General features: G+C 39.6%; 1 protein-coding gene across 9 annotated transcripts in view; it reads left to right on the plus strand.

Moving 5' to 3' along the window:
- The first annotated feature begins 2174 nt into the window (after positions 1-2174).
- The window catches only part of IMMP2L (inner mitochondrial membrane peptidase subunit 2), an 873838-nt gene continuing 851979 nt past the window's right edge, over positions 2175-24033 (plus strand). For 6 of the 9 annotated variants that reach the window (XR_008296717.1, XR_008296716.1, XM_027075286.2 and 3 more), the window contains exons 1-2: positions 2175-2227; positions 2759-2831. The gene's annotated coding sequence lies outside the window, so the exon portion shown is untranslated. Of the gene's footprint in view, positions 2228-2273; positions 2421-2758; positions 2832-8113; positions 8351-8427; positions 8619-24033 lie in introns of those variants that run through there. The other 3 variants (XM_027075285.2, XM_027075290.2, XM_053218211.1) reach the window with 3 other exon arrangements.

Below are 24033 nucleotides of genomic sequence, written 5' to 3' on the forward strand. Positions count from 1 at the left end.
TTAGTTAGGAATGCATGTATGGTTTATTTTCTCTCTGATGACACTAATGCCACATGGAGGCTTGTTCTAATATAAGAAGACAAATCATTATATTTCAACCACACACATAAAGCCAAATATTCAGTTTAGAATTTAATTGATGGATTTAAAGAAAATGGGGTGTTCGTTTTTAATAGACTACTTTTTGTGTAGTTTCACAGAAAAATTAAGCAGGAGGTATAAAGAGATCTAATATCTCCCCTGACCCCACGTTTACACAGCTTTCTCAACTATCAATAGTCCAGCAATAAAGTGATACATTTGTTACAACTGATGAACCTACATTGACACATTATTGTTACCTGGAGTGATGGTTTCCATGTGTCACCCAGATAGTATCATAGAGAGTATTTTCACTGACCTAAAAATCCTATGTGCTCTGCCTATTCCTCCCCTGCCCTCTTGCCCCTCAACCCTTGGCAACTACAGATCTTTTTATTGTCTCCATAGTTTTACCTTTTCCATAGTGGCCTATAGTTGGCATCATATGCTATACTACACAGCCTTTCCAGATGACCTCAGGTTCTTAAGCACATTTGATGAATCTTAGTGACAAAGTCTGGTCATACTTAGCAACACTTTTTGTATGTTAATTAATTTGCATTATAATAAAAATCACACATTCCTGTCTCCATTGTTTATTCATTTACATTCCAATTCAGACTGTCAGCTCTTAATGGCCAAGAACTCCCTCTATTTAATTTGATTAATCATCCAAATTGATTTTTAATTATTAGTGCTGCTAACCTAAAAAATAAAACAGTTACATTGTCAGAAAAATGGTTTATTCAGGAATAGCAGAGAATTGCAATTTGGGATATGCAAGCTATAGCAAAAAACACAGGCAAATGCAACAAAGGAGAGGATTGTTATTTTATGATGAAGGAGGAGTCAGAAGGGTTGTTTTGAATGTAAGTCCACTGGAGAAAAGCAAGAGTTCAGGATGATAATGGTTTCTTATTGGCTGGGTTGCAAAGGTAGCCTATTTGTGGTAGGAAATGCAATGTACAACTTTCTCTGTTAAGGACTGTCTTGATGATTCTTTCCTGTGGAGGATTGCTCTGTTGGGGTCTGTAACTGAGGTGGTGTGGGTGGTACAGCTGCAGCCTCCCAACTCCACTTTAGTGAGGTTTCCCTTTATTGATTTTCACAATGCCAATAGGACCTAGTCCAATTTATAAATAGGTTCTCACTGCTATTTGATAAAGGTGGGACTCCCATGCAGTTAAATGGAATTAAATCCTTAAGCATTGGCAGAGAAAAGCTTGCCCTACAGTAATTATTTCAGTGATGAATGAGAAAAACTACAGAGTTGGCACATACCCTCTTTGCAGGAAAGCAATGTTATTCTCAGGAGACTCTAGGAGTTTTAGTTATCAGGTGGTTTGAGTCTCTGAGTAGGTTGTTAAACCTTTAGAATTAATTTTAAGCTAGAGTCCCAGAGCATCTGGTACTAACATTTATATTAAATGATTTGAAAATGCACAGAGTGGTTTGTCAGCATTCGGAAGAATGAAAAATACAACAATAATAAGGCATATAATTGGGGGAGGGATAAAAGAGAGAATAAGTGTTTTATATCTTTTGGTAGATCTAGGTTCCACTTTCTTTGTGGGTTGTCATAACCCTGTAAGTTGAAGACAAACGCTTAGGAATGAAATTCCAGCTTTCCCAAAGTAAACCACCTGTTTTGGATTATTCCTTTTGGCTTGCCTAGAAATAGTTTCCCTGTGTGCACTTTAGTAGAAAAAACGCAATAACGGGAGTCCAGAGGGGGAGCACTCAAAAGGCTCTTTGCCACTGTAGCTGTGCACTCCAAGCCGCTGCTGGGGTCTCCGTTTCCTGACCTATTTGAAAGGGGGGGGGTGCTGAAGACACAGTTTCATAGAGTTTCAGCTCTCTGTCGTCCTCTCTGCCATTAGTACGGTGCAGAACTTCGAGTAAGTGCTCAGTTATTGCTTGCTGAATGAGTGTTATTTTTTAATCCGTTGCAAATCCATACCGGGATTTGGGCCTAACCCAGGCTGGCGCTGCCGGGGGGCGGTGGGAGAGGGAGGAGGCGGCACCGGGTTTCCGCGGGGGGCGGAGCTTCGCGCAGCTCCCGCGCGCTGGGGGATGGGGCGGAGCTTGCCGCCGGTGGGGGGCGGGGCCAGCGCGGGGACTTCCCCTGGGCTGAGCTGCGCAGCGGGTGCGGAGGGCGGGAGCACGGTGGCGGTTCGGGGCGTCTGTGAGGCTGGCGGGGGTGGGCGGGCGCGCAGCCGCCGACCCCTGGTGGTCCCCGGGCTTGGGTCCTTTCCGGAGGAGTCGGCTGCAGGCGGGGAGGGAATTGCTGGGAGGCTGAGAGCTGCTCGGCCGCGAGTCCTGTGGGGTCGCGAGCATGTGTACGTGCGCGTGTTTATCTAAGGCCCCGCGCGGCGGCCGGCACAGTCGCCTACCCTTTCGGCTAACTATGGTGGCTCCTCGGCGCCTAACGACGGCGACACGTAGCCGGGAGGCGGCTAGCTCCTCCCCGCCAAGTGGGCACACCTAGATCGCGCCCGCTCCTTGTCACCCCCTCCCCCCCCCAGAAGGGGACAACTCCGGCTCCAAGCCCTGGCCGTGAGGGAGCGCTGTGGGGACGCGCTGCCCTGCGCCTTGAAGTGTTGGGCAGGTGGTGGGAGTTCCTGAGGCTTCAACATCAGGATTTTAAAACACCTGTCTCTGTCATTTTTACTTTTAGGGTTTTGGCCAAATTGGGCGAGGGCACAAAATAACCACTTACCCCTTCTCACCGAGGAAGAACGGGAGAAAGGGTAAGTAAGGAATGATCAGGGGTGGAAGGAGCTAGGACTATATAAGAAAGAGCAAGGGAGACAAAAATCGAGAGCCAGAACTGCCCCTGGGGGATGTGGGGGCCAAATTCTACCGCTATCATCAGGAAGCCGAGGCCCACCTTCAAGGCTCACACACTCCAAACCCGAAAGTTTTCTCAGGCCTAGAGCCTGTAGAGCTGGCTGGGAACTTGACAGCTTGGCATAGATCCCTTTTAGCTACTTGACCCAACAGCTTTCTGTCGTTACCCTTCCCGTCTTTGGAATGTTGGTCTTGCAGTTGTCTGCCTCCCCACCATGGTGTTCTCTAAGCTAGCTTTGATTAATCCCCCAGACTGTAGTCATTAAACAGTCATGGCCCTGTTTGATTACTGACAGGGACCCACCCACAGATTTTTTTTTTTTTTAAGAGACTTCTGTAAAAATTCTTTAGAACGCCAAAGGGTAAAAATAACAATATCATAACTGTTGAAATTCTTTTGGGATCTTCTCTCAAGCTCACAGAGGAAGGTTTTGTTTTTGTTTTTGTTTTTGATTTTCGATTTTTGGCGTGGGGGTGAAATTACCAGGCAGGGCCATTTTTCCTTGACTTTGGTACCCCTTCACAAATACTCTCTTCCCTTCTGAAAAGTGGCCAGACAGCACACTGAAACCCTCGGAGGTTTGCTGTGATTTTCAGTGTGGTGTCTTACACTGGTTCTTTTGTGCAAATCTTCCATCACTTTCCATCCTTCTACCTTCTTACTGGAATGAAACACAGCTCCTCTCAGAACATTGGGAATGCCTTATGCATCCTGTGTGTCCCATGTAAACAAGTGTTTTCAGTTAGTTAAAATTCAGGTTAGCCCCAAGCAAGAATGTAGCAAACCATTCTGGGATACTTACACAGGAGAGCCAGAATTGCCTTCTGTGGCAACTTGGCCCTGCCTGCCTGTACCCTTAACCTGCCTTCTTACTTGTCTGTGTATATGGCTCAGATAGCCATATACATAATGTATGAAAAACTAGAAAATAGTTGTTTATGGATGATGGGTTCATTCATTAGTGCAGTGGATATTTATTTATTATCTTTTCCTACCAAACGACCGAGCACTGATGGATAAGTTGGATGGTAAGAATGATGAGCCTGTGTTGGAAATGGCCATTTGGGGCAGGCCTTTCATCAGTTTTCTGTGGATTTTCAGAATAGTTAAGTGTTATTGTAATAGACCTTCCCTATACTATTGAGCTTAGTCTATACAGTGTTGCGGGTGGACAGTGCTATTTTTCTGCCTTCTAGCACGTTCAGTGGTAAACTTTCAAGGATTACTGACGTGGTGATTTGTGTCCTTTTTTAGAATAGTGTTGTTACTGGACAGAGAATCAGTTCTGAACTCAGGTTAGGCTGCTGACTGCTTGAAAATCAATACTTGAGAGACAGGTGATGGTGGCAAAGGAAAGATTGCTTTATTGAGGAAGCCGGCAACCTGGGAGGATGGTGGAGTAATGTCTCAAAGACCATCTTCCCAGTCCAGGTGCAGCTGGAGAGTTTTTAAGGGGAAGGCGTGAAGAATGGGGAGAGGGGGCATTCTGATTGCCACATTCAGGAGAAGCTGGCGCCCAGGCGGTTAGTTGTGTGTCGACATGACCCTGAAGAGGCTCGTTGGCATCGGTGGCAGCTGTTTTCTAATGTGATTAGGTGTTATCTTCTGGGAAGGTTTGGTTCTTCACTCCTCAAGGCCAGCGGTTTGCAAATCTCCAGGAAAAGTAGGTTAGTTTGGCTACAGACCAACGGACTTAGGTCAGCAAGCACGAAGGGCATAAGCTTGAGGCAAGTTAACCCTTAAGACTGGTTGGAGTGCTGTTACAGTGTTATAGTCATTTTCCAGTGTAATAAGTGTATTGTACCAGTATAAAAATTACATGAGGATAATGGTTTGAATTGTTGCATAAAGATAATGTAAGATGAGAAAATATGGAGAGTGTTATGGGGGATTCACTTAAAGAAAGTAAGTACTAGGCTGGTCACCTGTATGAGTTTCTGGTATATTTAACCTCATTTTTTATTGAAGATGACTTTTTCTGGTTACATAAGGTTAAAAATGAATCTTGCAGGGATATGAAAGATGGAAAGCAAGTCTCTTAAGAGCCTACTCTTAGATGAACCTTCTCAACAATTTGTGTCTATTTCTTCAACTATTTGTTTCATGATTATATGTTACTATTTGGCCTTCTACCTCTATGTTCTTGTCTGTGTACAGGCCAATCCTCCTGTAGAAGTGGCATGGCTTTTAGATTCTTCTAGACATTGGCTTGAGTCCTGGCTCTTATCTCATAAGCTCTGCGACTTTGGACCAGTTAAAACTTTGCTCCCTAACGTCTCACCTGTCAAAACAGAACAATGAGTATATTTAAAAATGTGTGAAAAAACAGCGTCTGGCATATAGATACTGTTAACTTCCCTCCTTTTTTATCTGGTCAACCATCACATTCTTCATGATCTTCTTTGCTATTTAAGTAAGGTGTCTTGTATTTCACTTTCCTGAAGGTGGATGTTTGCATTTTCACAGTCACCACTTGTTATATCTGATCCTAGAATTTCTGGGACAAGGACTGACCCCTGATGTGGCTTGAATTCCCCCTATGAAATCATTCCACAGCTATGCCTATAGAGTGTCAGCTTGAAAAATGAAGGGAAAGGGTTTCTATAAATGTGTTTATAAAGCTCTGACACTGTTCCTAACGTGGGAAAGACATACCACCGCATTTAGCTGAGTGCTTAAATTTAGGATTTCTATTTCAGAAATGTCTTTGGTTTATAAGAATTACAATAAAAATACTGATGCTACATGTCCAAACTGTCATGATTTTGCCAAGTTGTGGGTTTAATATACAGCTAAGCTGTGTATTTAGTGTATCTAATACAGCTCTGGAAGCCAAGAAAGACAAGTCCACAGACATCAGATTTTACACCAGACATCTGGCTTCACTTCACTAAGGAGTACATTTTGTCAGTAGATTAGAGGCCTATCAGCTCTAGTTGGTGACATTGTATCATCAGCTCTGGTCTGTAGGGTTTAGTGTGATGTTTTATTCAAATGACAGCACATGCTAAATGGGCACCTGGTCAGAAAAGCACACTTCCCACAGGTGTGTTCTGGTGTCGTTGCTCTTACAAGTTAACGAGGTAAAATAGTTTCTATCCTTGGTGATTTTTTTGTGGAAAAACATATTCTTGTATTCCAGAAATTCATTTCCAAGTCCATTTTTGTTTGCAGTGTTGAACGGTGTACTTACAGAAATCGAATAACAAATAGACTTTAGATTTTCAGATCAGGACCCCAAAAAGCTATTTTAACTCATTGTATGCCCATTATGTATCAGTGGTACTATAGACTCTAGCCAACATTTATAATAGGGTTTTGGAGAATAATATATTCTGAGTTCCAGTCTAGAATAGCGGAACCACATCCCTCATTTTGAGGCAGTCAGGAATATAGAAATACTCTAGATGCTATAACTTCTGGGTTTTCAAGTAGGCTCTGTGATTGCTTAGCTGTGATCTTGGATACAAATTTTTTATCTGTAAAATGGAATAATTGCTCATGATTATTGTGAGATTTAGTGAGCATTTGTAAAGTAGCACAATATCTGGTTCAAAATTAGCCATCAGTAAATAGTAGTTTCATTTCTTCCCTCTCGGTCCTGGCCACAAGGACAAAGGTTACCAACCCCCTAACCCCCACCTTCGATCTCAGAATAATCCACTGGCAGGATTTGTGGCTCCAGCAGAGAGACATTACCCCTGGAATCTGGAATTTAGTAGTGGGGGCTGAGAAAAGGCTATGGAGAATAATGACAAAAGGGAGGAGTGGTGAACTCACAGAGGAAGGTGCCAGTTTTTGCTCAGTCCATGGACTTAGGTTGATGAATTACTTGACTCGTAGAAAGAACCACCTGTATCTCTGGCCTTTCTGTTGATCTTTTGTCAGCTGCTCCATTGGAGATTCTTACCTCCTTATTGATGCTTAGTCCAATTATAGTTTCTTTCTTTCTTTCTTTCTTTCTTTCTTTCTTTCTTTCTTTCTTTCTTTCATTACCTTGCTATTACCTGAATAATCATGTATTTCTATTTTTTTTTTTTTAATGGGTGGGACTTAATAATAGATGTCTGTACTTCCTAAAGATCTGGTCTGTTTCTTTGGTTTAAAAATTAAAAAATTTTCTTTTTATTTTTTTTAATGTTTATTTATTTTTGAAAGAGAGACAAAGTGTGAGCAGGGGAGGGGCAGAGAAACAGGGAGACACAGATTCTGAAGCTGGCTCTAGCCTCTGCATTGTCAACACAGAGCCCGATGCAGGGCTTGAATCCATGAACCATAAGATCATGACCTGAGCTGAAGTCAGATGCTTAACCAACTGAGCCACCCAGGAACCCCCGATCTGGACTTTTTCTATACTTGAAATCCAGTTGATCTTCTTGTCCTGTCATTAACCATTTTTTTTTTTTTTTTAACTATATGCCATGTGCATTGAACTAGTGCTGAGGCTATAGAGATGAAGTCACTGTCCTTGATCAAGGATCTTATAGTTTAGTAAGACAGTAGACATCTTGGCCAACAGTTCAAATATTGTGTACTATTTGCCATAACAGAGGTATAAGTGCAAAGGAAGGCTAGCAGGAGCTCTTGATCCCTGATGGAAATGTCATGGGAAGATTTTAGCAGTGGTTGTGTTTTGAACTGAACCTTGAAAGCGGAGTAGAAGTGGGCAGGTTGACAAGCAGGAGAGAGCATTTCCACATGGGGCTCGTAGCCTGAATAGTTGTATGGCATTACGAGGGCATGTTGCGTTCATGGAACTATATATAGGTCAGTTACATTAGGGCAAAGTCAGGAGTGAAAGGAGATGAAACTGGATAGCTAGGTCAGGGCATACTTTCTATGCCACGTGCGGCATTGTGAGCGACATGAAAGGTCACCTTGAAAGCGAAGTGCCGGGTAGATTGGGGGTGGAGTGAGGTGCTGGGTGGGGATGTGGCAAGACTGGAGACCTGAGCAGACAGTGTATTAGTATGGATAATGGCAACTCGAGAGCTGGGACAAGGCTGGAAGTAGTGGGGAAACTTAGAAGTAAACTTAGAAGTTTAGGAAAAATATTTAGAAGGAGGGGAAATTGGTTCATCTTCATGACTGAATGTAACAGAAAGGGGAGGGTGAGGGTGCTGGAGTAGCTGCTAGATTTCTGACTGGTGAGAGGGTAGGGAGAAGAGGAAGCAGCTCTGGGCTGGGGGCAGCTGTTGAGTTCAGGCTGGGACAAGTGATTAAGGAGCTTGCTGGACATGTCCTTGGCGAGTTGGGACTGTCTAGGAGGCCATTGGATATACGGTCCTGGAGTGTCACAAGAGACATGGAGGCTGCAGAGGCAGATTTCTGAGTGCTTACTATGTGGAGAGTAGTTGAAGGCATGGGTAAGGACAAAAGTGCTTAGAGGAACTGCATAGAAAGAGAAAAGGGCTCAAGGTAAGTTTTGGAGAATACTGAATTTTTTGGGACACACCAAGACAGAAGGGGAGTGGCCAGAGAAGCTAGGGGAAAAGAGAAAGCAAAACTTTTCAGGCCAACTTGCAGAGTTTCAAGAAGTAGAACCCAATTAAAACTGTAATGCTATGAATCATCAAGCATGATGAGGATTGTAAAGTAGAATCAATGGCTCCGTTGGTTTGGTGGGGGCAGAAAGTACACTGCGTGGGCAAAAGGAGTGAATAGGAGAGGAGGAAGTGAAGAGAGAGTAAGTATGCCTGGGCCCTTTCTCAGAGATTCTGACTTCACTGGTCTGCAGTCCAGAATTTTCAAAGCTCTAATATGTGTCCAAAGATGAAACTCAGTGTGGCAGGCTTCTTTTTTTGAGGGGAGAGACAGCATGTATGTATATTGAGAGGAAGGGGCCCCACAGACAGGGAAGTGTTGAAAATATAATTGCCTGTAATCACGGTTCTTTGTTATGCTTTCTAGTGAATGAAAATCAGGTTGTCACTGTCTTTGCCTAATCTTCCCTTTAAAACAAACAAACAAACAAAAAATGCATACCTGACCCCCACTCTTGAATATCCTATTTACCCTTTTTTTTCCTTGTCCAAAGTTCCACTGATAACTTGCTTTCACTGCATCTGGCCTTTTTTCACTTACATTATTCTCTGACCTAATCCAACTGTGGGGGGGAAAAAGTCCCCTTTTTATTAAAAACTGAAAAATGTCAACAGAGTGTGTACTAGGAAGCTAAGGGGGAATTAACCATGCCAAACATAAAAAAAATCATTTGATTTAGCAAACATTTATTAATATCTGCTGTCTTCAAGGCTGTATAATATGGAAGGCTACATAGGATGGGAAGGATGAATGAGATAGGGATCCTGCCCTTAAGGACTTCTCAGGTCAGTGAGAGAAATGGATGTGTAAATAAATGCCTTATGCAATATGTGCTGTTATAGAGGTCCAAGGTAAGATGGATGTAAAACAATGGTCTTCTTTCTTTTGTGTTAGCCACAAGACTTCGCACAGGTGAAATCTCAAGGTGACACGTGAGCTAGAACTTGCAGTGGAGTGAAGTTATAGGATGCTGAGGTTCGAGGAGTGGGATCAAGGGAATAAAATACTCCTTGGTGGTCCCATGATAGTGGCAGAATGGGTTTCAGTTTTTCATCTCTTCTTCCTCCTTGTTCTATTTGGTTTACCGCAAGATGTCTGTGTCTTTCAGGGAACTTGGGAGGATAAAGATGTTTCAGCTGACGTATAGAGATATCCACAGTTTTTCCTTTTCTAGTACAGACTTTCTATGAATTTACTACAACTGGTTTATTATATTCTCGATGACTAAAACAGACCAGAGCAATTAAATCAGAATCTCTTGGAATGATGTCCAGGTATTGATATTTTTCAAAATGCCCCCAGATGTTCTAATGCAGCCAGGGTAGAGAATGACTGAGCTAAGATATGGTGCAGCAGAAAAGTCTTGGAGTTGGAGCTAAAAAGTAATAGGTCGGATTTTCGTGATTCTTTTATTTGTTTTTTAATGTTTATTTATTTTGAGAGAGAGAGAGCGAGCAAGCAAGCAGGGGAGGTGCAGAGAAAGGGAGAGAGAGAGAGAGAGAGAATCCCAAGCAGACTCTACACTGTCAGCACAGAGCCCAATGTGGGGCTCAAACCCACAAACTGTGAGATGGTGACCTGAGCCAAACCCACGAGTTGGACCCCCAGCCAACTCAGCCACCCTGGTGCCCCTGTGATTCTTTTTAATAGCATGTGTCCTTAGTTAGGTCATTTAGACTTCTCTAAGCCCATTATCCTTTGGAAAATGGGGATGGCAGTAAACCAGTCCTACCTTGTAAGATTGTGTGGGTCAAAAGAGGTGATTGTATAAAGGGACATTACATGTAGATGTGGTTTTGACAATGAAATATTCTGTTGACTTTCTCTAGGATAAGACTGGCTAAGAGCTTGCCACCTTGCCCTGCAAGGTAGTAACATTTTACAGATTGGAATGTAAGATTTCACCATCATGAGCATTTTGATGCTATTTTTTACTGTATTTGCATAATGCTAAAATGTTGAAGACCTAAAGCAAAAATGTAAATCCTTAAAGAAACAGTTAGCAGTTGAGCATTTCTCATCTGACACATTAATTCTATTTAAAATTATACAAATGTTTATTGTGACAAAGATTGTAAAGTGTATAAAAATTCTCAATGTTAGTAATGTGATTGTTGAGTATTAAAATGCTCTAAATAGGTTTTCATTTTTAAAGTCTATACATTAAAATATAGAAATCTTCCAGAAGACAGTAAAAACTCCACAAAGTACCGTGGAGCACCATGTAGTCAATTATATTATAGGTCCCATCATGTCTGTTATGTATAGAGGGACATGTAACTGTGTCTTTTATTTTTTTACTGTGGGATGCCTGGTATGTTAGTGTTGGTCCTATAATCACATAAGAATGATCATCCTATGGTATTCTAACATATTTTACTTGAGAAGTAGTATTATTTAATGGAAAGGAAACTGCACCTAAAGCCTCAGATTGGGTTCTAGATCAAGTTTCCCTGCCCACTCCTAACTGGTAGTAGCTAAGTTAGTTTCTCTGAGCATCACATGTAAAATTGGGATGCATTAGCTCTCTGGTTGCTTTGTAACATATCAAAAGCTCAGTGGCTGAAAACAACAATAATCATTTATTAAATCGTGGTTTCTGTGGGTCAGCAATTTGGGTGGTTCTGGCTCAGGGTCTCATGAGGTTGCTGTCAGATACCAGCTGGAGGTGCAGTTATTAGAGGGCATGCCTGAGGCTAAAAGGTTCACTTCCAGAATGCCTACTCACATGGCTGGCAAGTTGGTGTTGGCAATTTGATTCCTCTCCATAAGGGCCTGACCATTCAGCTGCCCTCACACCATAGGAGCTGGCTTCCCCAGAGTGACATACAGGAGACCAATATGCAATCTGTAGAGCCTTTTATAACCTATCCTTGGAAGTCACACACCATCATTCTGATGTCTGACTGGTCTCATGGGCCAGCCCTGATTCAGAGTGAGAGTACACAGTGTATGAGGCATGCATCATTGGGGACCATCTTGGGGGGTTGGCTGTCTGACAAGATAACCACCTCTACCCAGCACAGCATAGCTTTGAGTTTCAATGAAGACTTTATGGAAAATCCTTTGTAAACCATTAAAGCAATAGATACATTTTCCAACTTTTTCACATCTTCTAGTGTAAAAGCAGTACATCTGATGGGAGAAAATCGTGAGCAAGAAAAGTAACCATAGCAAGAACCTGTCAGTCACCTAGGTAGGTTTTCTCCTAGATAGTCTACCTCCTTGATGAAATCTCTGAATGTCTGATGCTCATTTTTATATCTGTCTTTTGGAATTTGCTCTATTTTGCCTGGATTATAGTCATTTGTGGACTTGTCTTACCCTATGTTGGACTGGAAACTTTTATTTTATTTATTTATTTATTTATTTATTTATTTATTTATTTATTTATTTTTTCAACGTTTATTTATTTTTGGGACAGAGAGAGACAGAGCATGAACGGGGGAGGGGCAGAGAGAGAGGGAGACACAGAATCGGAAACAGGCTCCAGGCTCTGAGCCATCAGCCCAGAGCCCGACGCGGGGCTCGAACTCCCGGACCGCGAGATTGTGACCTGGCTGAAGTCGGACGCTTAACCGACTGCGCCACCCAGGCGCCCCTGGAAACTTTTAAAGTAGGGGCTACATCTTACTCTTCATTGTCTTCTGGCACCTTTAACTTAATGCCTGGTACTTCAGTGGCATTTAATTGCTATTAACTGAACTGAATGGGATCACTGGCAAAACTCCAGTCTTTACGCCTCTCCTGAAATTTCAGATGCCAAGGGTCATTATTTGCTCAGGTGGTATTGATGATGGTGGTGGCTCCTGCCAGAGCCATCTTTAATCCTGTCTGATGGGTCTTTGATTTGCCACTCTAGCCCTTAGCCTCTCCTAAATGCCTCAGATGTTCGGGTCTGCCAGGTGCTTAGCCTGTTCTCAATGCCGACCAAAGCAAGCAAGCACCCCCCCCCCCCGCCCTGCCCCCCAACATACACACAGTCATTCGTGTGTGACTGTTTCAGAATCTCATTGAACTCCTGCTTAGTTTGGTAACTCATAGCATATTTTTGACTTAGATGAAGAATGCCCAGAAGATAATGTCTTTCTTCCATGTGATAAATCATAAAAATTTTACCTTTGCAATTTTATCCAAAAATTTATTCCGAGAGGTAGGTCTTTGTCATGACACTTTGACACACGCACTTGTATATATCTTTCTTTTGAAAAATGTTTGTAGCATTTATGGTCAGCCTTTGAAAAATCATCTTGCTTGTAGCTGGAGGACACATTGTAAACACATTATCAAGTTTAGGTGTTCTGGTTTTCGAATCATGTACAGCAAAGACTTTTTTTTTTTTTAAAGAAGGGAAATGTTTGTAATAGCATATTTTACATTTTAGGAAAATTTAATTTTATGCATTTTTCACATTATGTAGACCAATACATTCAAAGCATCTCAGGATTCTTTTCTGCTTTCTGCTCTGTCTTGTGTGGATTTTCCTGCTGATTTCTCTCTTTAGGTATTCTTCACTTCCTTCTCCATTACCTGCCTTCTCTGTCTGTTGTCTGTACCAAATTTTCTGCCTGTCTTTGGGCTTAGTCTACTGATGTCATGTTTGAGGATGAGTGGGTTACAAAGGGCAGAGTGGGCATTGTGAGGGGCACCGAGTCTGTAAAGGAGAGTTCAACTGAAGGTTAGGGTTGATGGTAATCAAAGGTGTTCTTTGCTAAGTAGATAATAGTGGACCTGTAGAGCAACACTTGGTAGGAAAAGATTAGAGTTGTCACAGATAATTTGTGTTAATTTTTTAAAATAGATTTTGTTTTTTTAGAGCAGTTTTAGGTTCACAGCAAATTCAGGGGAAGGTACGGATATTTCCCATATACCCCCACCCCCACACATGCGTAGCTTCTCCCATTATCAACATTACTTACCAGAATGATACATTTATTACAACTGATGAACCTGCACTGATGTAGCATTATCACCTAAAGTCCATAGTTTGCATTAGGGTTCACTCTTTGTATCGTACATTCTATTGTGCATTTGAACAAATCCATGATAACGTGTCCACCATTATAGTATCATACAGTAGTTTCACTGCCCTCAAAGTCCACTGTATTCTACCTATTCATCCTTCTCTCCTCTCAGCTCCTGACAATTGTAGATCTTTTTACTGTCTCCATAGTTTTGCCTTTTCCAGAATGCCATATAGTTGGAATCATACAGTATGTAGCTTATTTCCTTAAATTTTAGTTTGCCTGGTGTAGCAGATAATTTACAAAGCATTTTGGTATTTTTCCAAGAGCTTATTTAATGAGAGTTTTATTAGTGTCACATTTAAACACTAAGTAATTATTATTTAGTTCTGTTAAATAATAACTATTTAGTATCATTATGAAGGAGTTTGAGGCACTTCATAAACTAATTAGCTTTTTTATGAATCTCTTTCTCATGTGTAAGAGAAGTACTGTAGTCTGAACACATGAGTTATGACAGTAATAGTTTAAGTTTTAGATGAAGATTGTGTGAGACGTGTGCATGATGTTAATATTCTAAACATTTCATTAAAACCTTTATTTTAAAACTTAAAAAAATAGGCAGTAAATATAAATTTCTAGACTTTAAAGTGGTGATGTATGGTGAAAAGATGGAACGAGTTTATGAGGTTTTATTCAAGTGCTAGCTCTACTATCAAGTATGCGAACATGAACTTTTCGTCTCTGAACTTCATTTCGTTTTTTTGGAAAAATGGAGCTCACATGGTTATTTCTGAGTACTATCCAAGCTGTTTGTTAGAATCCTATGTAAATTTTAATTCATAAAGAAATGTGAGTCTGGGTGGCTCAGTTGGTTAAGCATCTGGCTCTTGGTTTAGGCTCAGGTCATGATCTAGTGGTTTCATGAGTTCAAGCCCCACATTGGCTCTGCACTGACAGCTCAGAGCCTGTTTGGGACTCTCAGTCTCCCTCTCTCTCTCTGCCCCTCCCCCACTCACACTGTCTTTGTCTCTCTCAAAATAAATAAACTTAAAAAATTTTTTAAGAAATGTGAGGAATTATTTGGTTAATGAGTCATACTGGGTTATCACATTTAACTTTTTAGATTTTTTTTTTTTTTTTGGTTTTGCAGACAAGTAATAAAGGGCAGTAATAATTAGGGGTTAAGAAGGTAATACTACTGAAAAGATGTATTATTTAGCTGTGTCAGAGAAAAAATGCATTTTTTTTTCTTCTGAATATGTCTTGTTTATTAAGGCTGCTTGTATCTTATTGTGAAAGGTATACACTTTGGGATATTCAGCTTGTGTGCTCCTGATCACATTTATTTCCTAGTTGTTAGCTTGAGATGTTAGTTCTCCCTTCAACAGCACGAATTATATTGCCACCTTCTGTGTATAGTCAGAGACACATTATTAGATGTTTATGGTAGGAAAACATCTACCATTGAAGATGGTAGATGATTGAAGCCAGTAGGGCAAGGCATAGTTAGGTAGAAAGATTTTTGGGGGGAAGAGAATGCAAATAGTCTTGTGAAGTTGAAATCTTGAGGCAAGTGATACATTAAAATATAATTCTAGTTTCAAAGTGTCCATCTAGTTTAAAATACTTAGAGGAATGGTCAGCGACATACTAATGCATTCTAGTTACAGAAAACTCTACACTTCCGAGTTTGAGAATGCTTGATGTTGTTTAGTTCAAGATAAAACTCTAATAGTCACGTTCTTTATTAACATCTTTATTATCTTGCAATCTCATCTTTTTGTATCTGTACTAATTTAAAGTTCTTTTTTTGTCTTCAAAATGTATTCTATGGCCAAAGACATGACATAGTTCTATTTCCACCACATGTGCAGTCAGAACACACACACTTACTGATTTAAGTTCACCATCTTTTATGGGCATGGTTTGTCGTGCTCCAAAACAATTAACAATAGTAACATCAAAGATCACTGATCACAGATCACTGTAGCGAGTATAATAATAATGAAAAAGTTTGAAATATTGTGAGAGTTACCAAAATGTGACATTGAGACGTGAAGTGAGCAAATGCTATTGAAAAAATGGCACTAAGACACTTGCTTGATACAAGGTTGCTACAAACTTCAATCTGTAAACAAACAAACAAACACACAAAGCATTATCTGCGAAGCACAATAAAGAGTAGTGCAATAAAACGAGGTATGCCTGTATAGCTTAAAGTTACAGAGGCTGCTGTCCATTCTAGGTTGACCTTCCCTGCTATGATCTTCCATTGCACAAAATTCAGTTACTTTTATACAACATAGTAGACTCTTACTAAAGAGTTGTTGAATCAATGTGGTCTTTTGTATTTGCAGGGAGAGCAGAGAGATCATCTTAACCATTCAAAATAACCGATAGGGTTTGAACAAAGACGTTTGGGAAGTACCTTTGTTCTTTAATTTAGAACCAATGAGAAACTATTTGCCTACAGTAAAAGGCCATGGAACACGTAGATTGAGGTTAGATTGTGAATGACCTAAATATTAGACTTAGTAGTCTGTCAGATTGGCAAGGAACCAAAGTTTGAAAACACAATGTGTTATTGAGGGTATAGGGAAATAGGCAGATTCATCATTGCTAATGGGAGTATGGATTTTTGCAGTTTTCATTGAGACCAATTTAGAAATAGTTAACAAAACTTAAAACACACATATCATTTGATTCCTTATTAGGATTTATTCTGCAGATCTTGTACTTGGATGAAATATATTTAAGGGTATTGTTGGCAGGAATTAGAAACAACTTAAGTGCCCATTCTTAGGGAACTGGATAAATAGATTATGGTACGTATAGTAGAATGTGTAGTAGTTAAAATGAATAAGGCAGTTGATATATACTGAAATGGAATAATTATTAAGTCAAAAAAAGATGCAGAACAGTGGGCATTAGTAGGTTAATATTTTGGAGGAGACCAAATTAAGATATATAGTTTCTTGTATATGTACAGAATATCTCTGGAGGGAATAATTAAAAAATATAAAATGCCTCTGGGGAGTGGCTGGAGAGCGGGGATGAGAGGGTGTCTTATTTTCTATCTTATACTACCTTTTGGATATTTTGAATTTTGTATTATACGAAAATTTTTTTTTTTAATGGAAGAAACACATTCAACTCAAAGTATATTTCTGTATTACATATAATCCATTATGGAAAGTTAGGGAAAAGAAAAGTGAATTTAAAAAATCCCTCTGGTTCATATATCTGATAAAGGGTTAATATCCAGAGTCTATAAAAAATCCTATAATTCAACAACAAAAAACAAATAACTCAATTAAAAGATGAACAAAGGACATGAATAGACATTTCTCCAACAAAGATACACAAATGACTGATAAGAACACGGAAAGGTGCTCAGTATTACTAATCATTAGGAAAATGCAAATGAAAACCATGATGAGATACTATTAACTCATACTCATTAGGGTAGCTACTATTAAAAAAAATAGTAACAAGTATTGGTGAGGATGTGGGGAAATTATAAGGCTTATGCACTGTTAATGTAAAATGGCGGGCACTTGGGGGGCTCAGTCGTTAAGCGTCCAGCTTCGGCCCAAATCATGATCTCACGCTTTTTGAGTTCGAGCCCCATGTCAGTCACGCTGCTGTCAGTGCAGAGCCAATTTTGAATCCTCTGTCCCCGTCTTTGCCCATCCCCAACTCCTGTGTGCTGTCTCAAGAATAAAGAAAGCTTAAAAAAATAATAATTGAAAAGTTTCTAAGACCCATGTTCATAGCAGCATTAATCACAATACTCAAAGGTGGAAGCAACCCATGTGTCCACAGCTGGATGAATTGGTAAACAAAATGTGGAATACACACGTAGTAGGACATTATTCAGCCTTAAAAAGGAAGGAAATTCTGATACATGCTGCAACATGGATGATCCTTCAGGTCATTTGCTAAGTGAAATAAGCCAGTCACAAGACAAATTCCATTTATGTGAGGTCCCTAGAGTAGTCAAATTCATAAAGAAAGCAGGATACTGGTTACCAGGGGTAGGGGGTAGGGAGGAATAAGGAGTTGTTTCATGGATACAGAGTTTCAGTTTTGCAAAAGAGTTCTGGAGATTGGTTGGACAACAATGTGAGTATACTTATCACTATTGAACTGTGCATTTAAAAATGGTTAATGTGGTAAATTTTATGTCATGTGTATTTTGCCACAGTTAAAAAAATATAACATACCCCCTCCCCCCCAAAAATCACCCTTAGGTATAGTGGTGGGGAAGATGAATATGTAAATAAATGACTGATACAGAATATAATCTAAGTGTCCAAAATGAGGTGTAAACAAAGCTTTGGGTGCCATAGGATGGGGCATAGCTAACAGATTGGAGATTGCCTGTGACTTCATAAAATACGAGTGAGTTTTGAGCTTGTATTAGGAGACTGCAGCATTAAGTGTGTGGAGAGGGTGGAAAGAAACCTAGGCTGAAAGAGTAGAACAAGTAAAGGCATAGGGAGGGAATGTGAAGGGTACCATCATAAAAGAGAAGAAGATGATGCTGGATAAGAATCAGGTCAGACTCTGCATGTCTTTGAATATTGAGCTACATTTTTCCTGCCTAAGTTTGTGTCACTCTTGATTTGTTTGGGGTGTAAACTACTTTGAGGGCTTCCTCAATCCTGCTGGTGTTTTGTTTCTACCCAAGCCGATTCTACCTATTTTCTTCTTAGGGTAGCCACTTACATTCCTTTCCCTGTAAAAAGCCATTATTTTTACGTATGTTGAATGGAAAACTCCCCTTCCCAGCTCCTTTTCTTTCATCTTGTTCTTCTTCTGTGTTGCACTAAGGCAGAGTCCTGTTTGCCCTGTGCCACAGAGGCCATCTTTTCTTAGATTTCTTCCAGCCAATGGAGCAGAATATGTTTAGTACACAAAGAGCTGAAGATGTTGTATTTCAGAGTTTTTCCTTAAATAAAGCAGTGTACAATATAAATTCACTGGGCCTTATTGATTTTCTCCATGACAGGTGAGATACCTAATTTAGTTGCTTGGCTGATATGTCACTATTTTGTCTCTGCAAGCTATAACCTTGCTCTTTCACTCTTTTCATTAAAGAACTGAATTCATAGAGTTGATAGGAACCGTGTGCAATTTTAAAGGTAGAATTTGTCCTTTAGCCAGGCATTAGATTGTTCTGTTTGTTTCTTCGATCTCTTTTTCTTCCTAATTTTCAGCTGTTAAAGGCAATACATGGAGATGATGTGGATTCTGACTTCATCTGTCTTGCTAATTTTAATCTGCTAGGAACCGTGCAGTGGAAAAAAAAAAATCTAAGAAAAACTATTTTCTGATCAGCTTCTACTGAAAATACTTAATCAAAGTAGGCAAAGGGGAAAGTTACATTCTCAAGGATTGCTACTTGATTATGGAATTAAAATTGTAAGAGTGGTGATTTATCTGAAGTGTGATTTTCTCTTGGGGAAAATTTGCCATCCTATTAGCATTTATTTGCATATCTTTTACTTTTAACAAATACATGATTGGATCTGAAGATAGAAGACTACATTTGCTCTTATATAAAATTTAATTTTATGGTAATATCGACTACCTAATTATTATCTTTCTTTAAGTATCTTCGAGGAGTCTGGTTGGTTAGAAAACATGTTGCGATCAGTGCCTTGGAATTAATCAAGGTGGTCCTGTTGACTTACAGAGAGGGCTCATCTTGGTCTTTGTCTGACACATATTTTAGTTCTCAAGCTAACTAATATGGCTAAATTGGGGAAGAATTAGTCATAGTGGTAGGCCCTACCAGTCGTAGGAGGTGACTGGGCTTGGGTGGTGATGGTTGCATCAGCTTTGTATTTGACAAATGGAGCACACCAATATGGTTATGAATGTTTAACAGGTAAAGTAACTACTGCAAAAAAAGTGGTAGCTTAAAATTAATTGCAGTTTTTGTTTAAAAAATGTGGTTGATTTTTAAGTACCTTGTTCTGTATTTGCTTTTATGTTTGCTGAAAGAATTACACATGAAGATTATGCTTTAAATACTATAAAACATCTTTCTACTATTAACTAAATGATTGTGGAAAATGTTACATTTTAAAGGTCATGTTGATTTTCTGGCATTTCCAGTTTTACATTTTACACATACAGTTGAATTGGTTTAGCTCCTAGTTGAGTGTTTAAAGATCCGGGTAATAAATGTAGAAGGGAAATTGCAAAAGGGCACGATGTTTTGAAATGCATGTATCTTCCAGCTTTCCTGTGTTTCAACAGTAAAATATGAAGTTCTAAGAGCCAATACAGAGGGACTGAAAGGATAGCAGGATAATAAATGTTTTCAGTGCTTAAGTCCAAATACAACTCCAGTGATATTTTTCTCTTAATTGATGTTGTATATATAGATTTGTACTTTTCTTCCTTTTATACCCCTTCTGCATTTGAAAATTTATTAGAAATTAACGAGACTTGAGCATTTACCTTTTACATAGTGGATTGAACTAATTGTGTATTCAGAACACTCCTCATAAAAGTTGCATCTGAATGCTGTGGTAGCAGCTATGAAATCAATAACTCATGTTATGTTTATTGGGAGTGATGAATATTTACTGGGAGTGGTGACTAAGTGGGAGGTGGGGAACACAGTGCTTAAATGCACAGGCCATGGGGGCACATAATCTGGATTCAGCTCTGCTACTTACTGTCTGTGTGACCTTAGGAAGGTTACTCAAATACTGTGAACATTAGTTGATATCTTTCAATATGGGATAAGAGTAGGTGAATGTAAGAGATTAATCGAGGTAACAAAACAGAATAACGAAAATTTTTATATTAGTATCATTGATATAGCGATATAATATTTTAGATAATGCAAGTGAATATTCTTTACTAGAATGAAATTTTTATTTCATTGGTTTCACAGTAAAATTGTTTTACAGTTTTTCTTTCTGTTTCCAATTAATGCTTCTTTCAGAGTTTACAGATTTGATAATAATTTGTGAAAGAGTATATCTGACTGATTTTGAGAGTGTCTGCCCATCACTCTATCCTTATTAAAAATGGAAGAAAACCTCACTGTACTGTTAGTCAAAAATTTTTATATGACTAATGTTTGTACTGAAGTTAACACCTAATATAGCAAAATGTTGGTATAATTTTGGCCAAGGAAAAATAACATCTTAAATATTGCCTAGGGGATTCTGTTATGTCTGTCTCACTACTAAAACTGACCTTTCATCTGTGATTTTATTATGGCTAGACACAAATGATTCATTTGGCTAGACTCATGAAGAGGTGAGATTGCCACCTTTCTTTGTAATTAATTGGATAACAAATTACTTGGCTAGGGAAAGGGGAAGGTCTTTAGGTGATATGTCTAGCCTTTTTTCAGAACAAAGATATATTAGGTTCTGAAAAACTTCTTCATTATTTAAAACTGATAGATATTAATTTAAATTGCTTTGAATTTCTATATGGCTCATATATTTTTATCTAGCTTATATACTCCCTAAAATCCATCAAAATTGTTACTAAATTTTCTTTCTGAGCCATTTACCGTAACAACCATTGTGATGCTCCCTAATATCATTTGCTGTTGATGAAACAATAAAAATAAGTTTCTTACAAAATTGGAAAGATCTGGGAATTGTTCTCAGGGCCACCAAGCTGTTGATTAAGTTGACAACAACCTATTTGGTGACCCATATGAAAATAATTTTATTTATTGTTACTGGCACTTATTTGTAAATAGGGTTATATTTATCTTTGCTGCTGACAGCAGGAATATATTAGAATTTTCCCCATGTGTGTGTGTTATCTTGTACTACCCAACGAGCTATGTGATGTGTGTTTGTTAAATGAGCACATGTATAAAGACCAGGCAAGTGAACATGATTTCATGAGCATGGTAACCTTGCAGCAGAAGCCAGAAGTGGTCTTTGAGCACAGGTGCAGTGATGATGATGATGGGATGTATATTGAAAGGTAATTTTAGGAGTGGGGAGAAGGGGCTATTCTATGGATTTCTGATATGGAAGGTAAAGGCCTGAAGTTAGACTCAGAATCACAGATAGTTGAAGCAAAGAACCTTACAGGTAGTCCACTCAAACAGATGAAATGAATTGCTGGGTCATTGGCATAGCTAGGACTTGAATCCAAGTTTTTTGATTTCTCCTTTGGTGCTGAGGATGGGAAGGGAAGTAAAGATTTAGCTCTAGAATTAGATGGGTCCTTTGGCTCTTTGGGAATGACAGGTGCAGGGAGGTGCTATATCAGATAGATTGGGTGGCTCTCCAAACAGCCTGCTCAGGCCATCCAGTTTCTTTCTTATGCTCCTGACTGGTATTTAAAGGAACGGAGTGCCTGACACAGTCATACCAGACTGTCTCTCCATCAACATTATAAGTAGGTGGTAATATAAACCACATCTAAAGTTAAGTAGGGGTTAAGCGTCGGTTGAGCATCCTACTTCCACTCGGGTCATGATCTCACCGTTCGTCAGTCTGAGCCCTACGTGGGTCTCTGTGCTGGCAGCTCAGAGCCTGGAGCCTGCTTCAGATTCTGTCACTGTCTGTCTCTGCCCCTCCCCCACTCACACCCTGTCTTTTTTAAAAAAGTAAATATTAAAAAAAAAAATTAAAGGGGCGCCTGGGTGGGTGTGTTACCTGTGGCTCAGTCGGTTAAGCGTCCAACTTTGGCTCAGGTCATGATCTCCCAGTTTGTGAGTTCGAGCCCCGTGTTGTCCTCTGTGCTGACAGCTCAGAGCCTGAAGCCTGCTTCAGATTCTGTGTCTCCCTCTGTCTCCGTCCCTTCCTCACTCACACTCTATCTCTACCTCAAAAATAAATAAACGTTCGGGGCACCTGGGTGGCTCAGTTGGTTAAGTGTCCGATTTCAGCTCAGGTCATGATCTCGCAGTCCATGAGTTCAAGTCCTGTGTCAGGCTCTATGCTGACAGCTCAGAGCCTGGAGCCTGCTTTGGATTCTGTGTCTCTCTCTCTCTCTCTCTCTGTCCCTTACCCGCTGGCACTCACTCTCTTTCTCTCTCTCAAAAATAAATAAACATTAAAAAAAATTTAAAAAAATACATAAACGTTAAAAAAATAAAAAAAATAAATAAAATTAAGCAGACAGTCAAGACACACTTGCTTAGCGCTTGCAAATGCTTCACAAAATTCTAAGACTTTTAGGAGAGAGGAGAAAGCCAGGGTACTTACTCTTTAGAGGCTTGGAGCATGGATGGGGAGAATGGACATATCTATACAAAGATAACTAATAATACTGGGTGCCAAATGAGGGTGTGGCTAGTACATGTCAGAGGAGTTTGGGAGTGGAAGACAGTGCCGGGGCTTAGAGTTCTCATGTAAGGTTTCCCAGAAGAGATGAAAATTAGGTTGGTTCCTTCTCAACTCAGTAGATCTTAGGAATAATTATATGTGTGCAATTGTAAAGATGTCGGATTCACCTAACTTAGGAAGTTACGGAGCTAGAAGTTGTTTTCAGATGTTTACGTGACTTGCAGTGGAATACCATTCCACAATTCCAACAGTTGTGCAGAGGACGGCTGAAGGTTTCTGTTTTGAGACTCCCATTTCTGCTTATCACTGCTGAGTTCACCAGCAGGTCGAATTCTCCCTACTGGGGTGTTCCCAATGGTCTTCTGAATGTTGCGATATGGAGCCCCTTGGTTGCACTTACCCTGTTCTCAGTTTTTTCTTTATCGGCCAAATAGTTAAAATTGCCACTTATGTGTGAGTTTGGTGAATTTTCTCATTTAAGGTGATCTTTTTACTAAGAGATTATTAAAGTGAGGTGGGGTATTCATGCAATATATATAAAACATAGCTGCAGCTGGCATTTCCAGTGGGCTTTTCTGTTGTTCAGTTATATTATTTTTGTGTTCTTTGTTATGAATCATTAACTTGAAGATTGGTACACAAATAATGCCATTAAACATTACAAGATAAATAATCTTATTGCTGCATCAGAGAATAAATACACTTCTCCAAACCCATGTTGTTTTTACTCTACCTGGATATCTGCATTCCAATGATATTTCTCATTTTATCACAAATAAGGGCCTATAAACCCGACAGAGGTGAATTTAAACAAGAAATATGAAAAATGTTAGTGCTCTAATTATATAGTTTGAGCCTTAGTCCACCTCTAATCCTTTAAGTTGGTGGTTTTTAACCTTTTTTTTCTTCTTATTTTTTAATGTAGTGAACCCTTCAAAGAAAATCTTTTTTGGAATTCTATTATTAAAAAAACCAAACAGGTAGAAGCAGAGTAACTATGACTAAAGAAGGGAATCGGAGCTCAGAGTTTTGGTCACTTTGTGTTTGCTCCCTTTGGCCCTCATGCCTCTAGGGAATCCTTAAGGACACCATGGAGCTTGGGATAAAAACATTGCTTTTAAGGAAAAACAAGCTAAAAGCTTCCTCAAAGTAAGCTTTTAACTGGAAAAATAATGTTGATGTCCTACAGTTGAATTTAGTTGTGAAAAATTACTTGATCCTTCTTACCCACCTTTACTGCCTTTAGCCATGAGTGTTGTGCTATGATTTCTGGAAGAAAAAAATACCAAAAAAATCCACC

Source organism: Acinonyx jubatus, chromosome A2 (assembly GCF_027475565.1).
Source record: "Acinonyx jubatus isolate Ajub_Pintada_27869175 chromosome A2, VMU_Ajub_asm_v1.0, whole genome shotgun sequence".
Lineage (NCBI taxonomy): Eukaryota > Metazoa > Chordata > Mammalia > Carnivora > Felidae > Acinonyx > Acinonyx jubatus.